Genomic DNA, 9,262 nt, shown 5'->3' with positions numbered 1-9,262 from the left:
CTCAATTTCATTCCTTGGGGGAGGGGGGTGAACATGGATGTAAATGAAATAAGAAGGAAAATACTAATTGACATTTTGTCTACTTTGGTTGCCGATTGCACCAGTAACAGTTTTGTAACTTTACATCAACGAATTTACTGCACGTCGTCGAACGATAGCATGACATGTTTCTGCCATCAGTGCCGCCTGGCGATCTAGTGTTGACTTACAAAAGCTTCGATTGATGCCTAGAACTGGTAACACTGTAAAAGTGATGTGATTTTGTTTATGTGCCGTTGTTTGAGAGGAAGGAGCAAAACAACGAATTCAAGTAAATGTAAGTAATTGTTTAAATACTAATCTCCTAAATATGGGGTCGGGTACCCTTTTCTACACCCTCGAATTTTCATTTTTTTTCCTTTATGAAGATTATATGATCCTAATTGTGAAAAAAAATGGAGCGCGGAAAGAAGTATTTACGACTGTACAGCCGTTTAAAGTTGAGATTTTGTCGTTTGAAATTGTTGATTCCAAATTTCCCACTGATTCCGGGTTCCGCCCCTGGGTTAATTGACTTACCGTCCCTACCGCTACCGAGGCCCCGCCTTTATCTATAGAGTCCCTTTTAAAGGCATGTTAGAAATTGGCCGGAGTCACCTGCCCCCAACACTATTTATCACTGTTTTCCGCATTGACACATGAAGATACCAAAAATGAAGGCTAAAATTAAACCTAAGAAGGTAACTTACCTCTTTTTACCAAGGCCAAGCACTGAATTGCGGGTCGAACTTAAATTTGTAAGTCGAAAAATGAAGTAAATCCTACGTTGAAAGTCCTTGTTGTCCTTTCCCACAGAATACCAACCTCCACTCCCTTCCCATCATAAAAATAAGAAGTCGCAAATTATCCCATCCCACAAGTCATTTAGAAAAAACAACCCTCCCCTTTACGGCCTGCAGTTGCCAAAAATAAATAATTCATTCCAATTTCTGAAGTCGCATAAATGAAATCCAATGTCTGAAATGTCCAATCCGCCAATATATCAAACAAATAACATATCGCAATCGCAAATGTTCCCATTGCACAAGTCAATCAATCATAAGAAGAAAAAGAAAAAAAATCAGACGTGCGCCTGTGACATATCCATGATCCGAAATCTTCAGACTTGCGCCTGTGACATGTATCCATCATCCGCCATCATAGAAGTTCTGAAAAACATTTTTGACGTTAAGGAATTTTGATCTTATAAGAAACCTATGTTTCGTAGCACGTAGATCTAAAAAATCAACTTCCGCGCTATTTGCAAACACTGTTTGTTATGAGGAACTAAATATTTTCATGAAAATATTTTAAATGTGCCTGAAATCGAGGGTGTAGAAAGGGGTACCGGAGCCGAATAGACACTTCCCCTCCGGTTTGTAGAAAATCATTCAATGCGCATGTCACACTTCGCTGCTACGACATCCGGTACTGAGGGGAAGGTGATAGTAAAAGCGAAATGTTTTCGAGTAAAATTATTATGAATGGATAAGTATAAATGCATTAAAACTACACCACTATCACTTATAATTCATTTCATTACACTTATCACATCCTTATATTCATGGCCGCAGGCAAGAACAATTTTCGGGGGGGGGGGGGGGGTTATTCATAATTGTTCCCATGGGCGTCGCCAGAAATTTGAATAATAGAAATAATAACAATAATTATACAATAATAATTAAAATTTCATAATAATAAAACAATTTTATTCCAAAATAACAATAATAATAATAATAATTATTATTATTATTATATCCTTAAGGGGGCTTACTCAATTCAGCAGATGAGTGAATATCGAACACAAGTTTTTTTTGTTTTTGTTTTGTTTTTTTTACGTTTCGTACAGTGTGTACTGAAATGCACAATTATTATACTTTGTTATCAAATTTTAGGATACCTTCAAGAAAAAGCTCTAAAATTTAGATAGAAATTTTAGTCATAAAGTTTTTGTTGTTTGACCTTATAACTTAATTTTTGGAATTTTGAAAAGTGTGGAACCAGTTACTCTCTTTAAAAGCTTAGCCTGGTGCATGGATTGTAACCTCAATCGCGTAATGCGCTACGAAACTGGAGATCCTTGGTTTGAACTCCTATCAAGGGGGATTTTCAACTTTATCGGACAGGGAATTTAAAAGTTGGAAAGAAAATTTTGGGACAATCATAAGGGAATTTTCAGTGTATATTCCTTGTGACGCAGGAACTAAACTGGAAAGAGGACAGCATAAATGAAAATGGAGGGGTCATGGGTGGGCTGCAATTCCGAGAATAAATCCTGTTTCACTCAACTTTCAGAATTCCAAATGTATGAAAATTCTAGCTCTATCGTTTCAACATTGTCTCCTTGTATTTGTGTGATGCTTCGAAAAAAAAATTGAAAATAGTTACAGATTTTGGTTTCTGAACTTCCATTAATCCAACATGTCAGATGTTTCGGGGGAGGGGTTTGAACCCTAGAAACCCCCCTCTAAATACGGCCATGCTTATATTGTAGATACATATCATGAGAGAAATAACTGCTTAATGCAATTCACTGTCTTCGTCGGCATTCTTCATATAGTAGATGCAGAGCTTGAAGTGAAAATTATTAAGTGTGGATTGCTTGTTCGAGTCTTGGGATTAGTGGGGGGATTTTCTTGTAGGTTTGTTGAAATAGGTGAAAATGTTTCACGAAATTTTCTGCATTTCGAAGACTGGTTAGTTGTTTGCATCAACTTTCGTTCAGAAAAGGAACGTTGGATAAAGTGATACATTTCAGCACCGGTATATATAAAAAAAAAAAATCCTATTACATCTTCCCCTTTACCGTCATATCCGTTTGCTTCAAAAATTAATTCCTCGACATGTTACTGGCAGTTTTATTTATTAAATTTAGTATAAATTAAGCCTTTGTGCAAAATTTTAAGGATGTGAGATTACGTCATTATCCCGTTTTGGATGGTAAAACTAGATCGATCTTGTCTGGTCCCTGGAAGATATCGTGAAACATTTGAAACTAGGCAACAGGTGTCTCTGCGATCGTGCCATAGACGTACGAATCTTGCAAGATGCTGCTGCGAAACTCTCAGTTGGTCGAACAAGATGGTGGCGCCGATAGTCTATCTTTCACGTGGTGACGTCCACTCGTGCGGTGAATGTGTAAGCGCCCAGATGAGAAACTGAGATTTCAAAACATACGGCACAGCAATAAATCCTCAACATATTGTACCGTGCAGGTGATAACAGCGGGCGTTCTCAGTCACGAATGCCTACCAGTATGAGAACAAATGGATTCATGGCTGTTTAACATTGTATCCGGAAGTTTTCAGAGGACACACGGTGTGGGTGTGTGAGAGAAAATATCTATGGAGAGCAATGTACACTTTTGACCTGTACGTGTGCATAATCAGTTTATGATTTACAGCAGAAAGGAAGGCAATAAAAGAGATTTGATTTGTTACCTTCCTACCGATCTGCATATAAGCTGGGTGGGCACGCATTTTACTTATACGCCTGTTCGCAAGTTGCAATTTTACGATTGATGTATTGTGCAGATTGTCTTTACTGAAGAAACGATGTAACATCTCTTAAATCATACAAAATGCCAAGCAAAATTATATTTCATCCTGTTACTGCAATATTATGCAAGCACGCACATGAAGTTAAAAACATAATTGAAGTTATTTGTATGTCTCGTGGATGCTTTTCAAGGTGCGTTTTGAAGGTGTCAAAATGAAGAACATTTAGAGATGAGGGTCAGTGGCGTATTTATAATTTATTTCTGCAGGGGCTGTCTCTTTAAGCTCCGATATCCGATATCCTGATGGTATAATGCGTCCTTAGAACATTCGAAAAGTAATTATTAAGTCAATAGTTGGGAGGGGAGGGGGCTCAAATCAGATGTCCTTCCGCATCAAAACACGTACATACGAAAATCATAATCTAAGTCTTCTTTTAGATAGATTTATTTTCTTTTTGTGCGAGCCATAGGCTGTACGCACTACATATTTTTGATTTTTCTACACTATTTTGTTACATTTAGTTTTCGTTTAAGCTGTCTCTTACTTTGTCCCCTATATACACATTCTTCCCCTCCCTCGGCAGTTCTTCTTCCAGTCTTTCTCCTCACTTCTCTTTTCCTGCACTATCACCAAAACACGCCTACATTTTGCTTTACACACACTTACACTATAAAGATGGCTCGTCTGGAGCATGATCACTCATTTCGCTGCCTTCTCTAATAGCTTTCCCCCGCCGTTCTCTTACTTCTCCCAGGTATTTCCCCACTTGCTGCCCCGCTTCCTTTATCTTTATTCTGTCGTCTACCACTTCTATCACCTCCCTGCCTGTTAAGTTTTTCATCCATTTGTCCCTTAGGTCACGTGTAGAAGGGCAGTTCAGTAGGATATGCTTGTCCGTCTCCTCCCCCTCGCACAAAGGACATATCGTTTCCCCTGATTCGTTTATCTTTCTTAGTTGTTTCCATCCCCCTAGTCTGAACCATGCCAGCGCGCTTCTTTCATTTTTTCCCACAACCTGGATATATTTCGCTTTCCCCCATTCTCTTACTCTTAACTGTTCCCTGATTGAGGTCTTTGTTTGGCAGTCTGCTATTATTTCTTGTTTGTCTATGTCGAGTAACCTGTTTCTGATTTGATTTTCTGATGAGATGCACCCCCTTCCTCCCTCTTCCCATACCCAACCCATTCCGCTATTATATAAGATATTTTTCACTTCCAGACCCCAGCTGGAAACGTTTTCCTCCCTTGTCTGTATTTCCAAACATTGTCCCCTCAGCGTAGTTTGGCCCTCTTGTGATAATCGCATCCAATATTTAACAACCCTCATCCGTGCTTGTACCGTGTCTCTGTTCAGTCCCAATTCCTTAAGAATCCCACAGTTGGCCGTGCCTCTGCTTACGCCCATTACTCTCTTATAAAATTCTGTTTGTATGCCAATTATTGTGTTGTCCCCCCTTAACCCCCACAGTTCTATTCCATAGTTTAATGTACCTAATACTATTGATGAATAGAGGTTTTGAATGACGGGAAAGGCATTTGAGGTGCCTTGTTTATTGTCCTTATGACTTGTTCTATTGCAAATTTTGTTTTAGTTTTTCTTGCCCTTATGTGGTGTGTCCAACTTCCTGTCATGGAGAGTGATGCCCCCAGGTATGTGAAGTTTTTAACCCGCTCGATTAAATCCCCCCCGTACGTCCATGTCTCCTGTCTGCTAAATATGTAGCCATTTTTGAAAGCAATGATTTTTGTCTTTTTAATGTTTACCTTCATTTTATATTTGATGCACCCCTCATATATGCTGTCTATGCCCCTTTGAAGACCCTCTATTGTCTCGGACAAGATGACTATGTCGTCTGCATACATAAGGACTGGTATACTTTGCACCTATACATGGGATAGAATCCTGATCCATTTTAATTTCATGCGCTACCCAATCTATGAACAGTGAAAATAGCAAAGCCAGTTAGAAGCGACGTCTGAAATTTTTGTAGCAATTATTCACAAACAACTTGCAAATATTGAGTTGCTATGGGTTGTGAGAAGTGAATTAAAAAATGCAAATCAAATTGCTAGATATTGGAGGTGGGGGCCAACATTGTGCTCTTTCCTCTTGAGGTTCTTCAGGGGGATGAGAGAACGTGCTTTGGCTCCCAAAGTCAGTGGCCAGTGTGTGTATTAAACTATTTTTAAAAAAAATATCCACTGCTGGATTCATGACATGACAATTCTCTCTGTTTTGAGGATATGCAAGTGCTATCTAAGGCCCGCATTTTTCCGGCTTTGTACCCGCATAAAGCGGCTCCGGGGCTCATCCAGCCTCATATCAATACGTACCTGGGGGTATAGGCGGCCGGAGCGTGGTGCTGATCATCTCACCTCTAATATTGCCGAGATCGCGAATGTATGGGGCCCTTCCTCCACATAACCTACGTATATGTGCCTTCATGGCTTGGTGACATTATTATTAATAATATGTAGGGTCAAGTCCTGTAATACGGCCACGTAAATTTTCTTTCCACAATACATGGTAAACTATAATCGGAAATACCCAGACAATACAGTACGGAATAAATCAGGAAAAATGGTTTATGTCGAACTTTTTCTACACACACCAATATTAATATTTTTACAAAAATAGTAAATTGGCCATTTTACAAAACAGTACTTCAATATGGCCAAGGCATTACATGTGATGTTCTCAATGAGTACTACAGTCTTTGCACACGAAAATGTCCTCATTTTCAGCATGTGCACATTCCTCGTGACACCAGTTCTCACAGCGAGTACAAGAAACCCATATTTCACCTCCATGATAATCGCTGTAAAACCTGTTACAGTAAGTGCACTGTGAATCGTTATCTCCATTTTTAAATTTTTGTTGGGTAACTTTTTCGATCCCTTTCTGCTTTCTGTTACTCTTTTTCTTTAATTTATCCACTTTCTTCTTTGACATCTTCCTTATGTGGTCTGGTGACGTCAGGATCTGAAGCCTGGCCATTGTACAAGACTATGTAACAATACACAGTTCCGTTTGTGGCTCATAGATGACAGCACCTGTTGCCTTCACACAGTGCCTTTCTATACTACAATGATCAAATGTTACCGACAAAGGACGCTCCCGTTTGCAACACATATTTAACACTAATGCTACGTAAGAATATAAATCACCAAAGGAACAATATGGCTGTTCTTTACACACCTTCAGACACAGTTGTTTCATTAAAACACGCGTACGGCTGAACAAAGCACGGAACTCAACATTCACTTCCACAGGACGGTCGCCATAACGCTCACTAACAGTTCGGTAGTACCCGAACAGATGTCTCTTCAGTCGTCGAGGCACAGCAGTACGAAATATAATTTCTGGCCATTTTACAAGACTGGCCATTTTACAAGACTGGCCGTATTACAGGACTTGACCCTATAACAAAAACTACATAATGATACAACCATTTCTTGACCGAAAATAGTTTTTCCGACAGTTCACTGTAGATTTCGATATTAGAAAAGAAATTAACGACTTTTTGTTACATTTTACACATTGTACATGTACGAGTATATTTTCCATTTTCTTGTTCTACAACCGGTTTAACAATTTTCTTTAGAACTAATTAAATTTACGTTCAGAAAACATAAACGTTTGGTAACCTTAAATAAAATAAAAAAATGTAAGCCTTTACTAAATTCGATTATTTTCTTTGGTAACAGTAAATAAACGTGCACGATTGTTAAAAGAATTTGCTTGTGGTGAACAATTACTGAAACCACTTGCTTCTGGGGAGCAATCATTTTTTGACGCCTATTAATACAAATATTTGGTTGCGAAAAACAATTTCTTGGTTATTCCAAACAAGTTTGTATTTCTATGCGGACCTTTAGAAATGAATTAGCGAAAAGAGTTAAATTTCATGTTGTTGTGCAAGGATTTAACGTGACAAGGACAAAGTTAAAATCTGCCAAATTTCTTTCCAATCTGTTTCCATCATTTTCTTTGTCCATGATTCATTCACAGTGATTGTTGGCGTTCAGTGGAATGACACAGCATGAGTTCCAATGCATGCTCCAAAGGGATCATTTCGTAGATTTCCTGGAGTTCGTCGACCTTCAGGCCGGCCACACGAGTGTCTGTTAATGAATGATATTTAGGAGGCGGCCAACTTTAAGGGCGTGATTCTTTCCAACATTCCTCGTGAATTGACAAGTCAACTTAGTACCCCAGGGACACCCCTGGCCTGAAGGCTGAGAAGCAAAGTTGTAAAGGCATCAATTTCAGAAGGTTATGTCTAAGCGAACGCCATAATAGTATGTTCTGAATTAACATAATACGAACGAATTGTTAAAGTTAACTTCTTTGTTACGTCCTTTTTCGTCTTTTCCATTCCTTTTTGACACCCCTAGCCGAAATATCGTTTGCCTATTTTTATTAAATTAATTCTATATTACCAAAACTTTTTCGGGAAATAAACAGTCACAAATTCCTCGTCGGAACCGCTCCCATTCCGTTTCAAACTTTTCATATCTCATTGGGTTTTATCAGTATGTTCTCCATATTCCATCACACATAGGTCTACGCCCAGAATTTGAACTTTTAGACCCCTTGCATTGTCACAAGCCAAAGAAACTATTCCACACCATTGAACGTATTAGTAACTTCATTTATTTTTCTTTGAATTTCTTCAATTGTTACTTTTTATTTCTCACTAACACAGTAGTCAGCGTAACCCGCTACGAAGCCAGGGATCTCAGGTTCGAATCCCGGCCAGGACATGGATGTTTGTGTTAGTCCGTAATGAGAAAAGCAGAGAATATAATAAAAAAAATGATATGTGTGAAAGTTGAGAAAATGGCGAATGGCGGAAAAAAAGAGTGGCTAGCACATCGCGATACAACGCCAGGGGTCCCGGGTTCGAATCCCGACCTGGGCATGGGTGTTTGTGAGTGTCCATTAATCAATTTCATCACTCATCCCCATGTTCGGAATTAGCCAACAGTGGCACATAACCGAAGTAAAATAAACTAAATCAATCACTAATACAGTATAATTTTTTTCACTGATCAGTCCATATAGTTTCTCTAACATGTTTCATTTTGCCAGAGCCTAGCTAGATTGTGACACCACGTTCGCGTTTTTTCCCATTTTACTTTCTATTGCTTCAAATTCTTATAATTCTTCGTAAATTTCTGTTACTGCACTGGTTCTCCTAATTAATATTCCAACAATGCTTCTGCAATAAAGCAATGTACTGCTAAATAAAATAAACTATGAAACTGTAAGGGTGATAAAGGAATACGTCGCAGATAACGAGCGTTGATTGAGTTATAGACTTACATGAAAGTCTGTAACATTTTGAAATCATTTCACGTTGCAACGAATCAATCCAGGCCAGATTTAGCATTCACCACAACAAATACTGTCACTAATTTTTTTATAGACAGCTGAACATCGGCCGATCTCCACACAACTTAATAACCAAGAAAGCAGCTAATGTTTATTTCATTGTCGAGAGATTTGAATTGGAAGTCTTAGATATTATTTTTAATGATCGCTCATTCACAACGCACACAAAAAAGCATTCTGCACGTAAGTTAAGACAAAGATAGTTCTCCATCTCAGGTAATTTATGCTTCAACTTGTCACATTAATATAATGAAGCTGCCTCTTTGATTCCCTCGGGTACCTTAATGCATTTTTGATAAGACCACTCCCATCTGTGCTCGCTCGTTGGAGCACCCTGAAGCGACGT

Source organism: Lepisma saccharinum, chromosome 27 (assembly GCF_977018435.1).
Source record: "Lepisma saccharinum chromosome 27, izLepSacc3.1, whole genome shotgun sequence".
NCBI lineage: Eukaryota > Metazoa > Arthropoda > Insecta > Zygentoma > Lepismatidae > Lepisma > Lepisma saccharinum.
The sequence above is the reverse complement of the archived record's forward strand: the minus strand, read 5'-3'. Positions refer to the sequence as shown.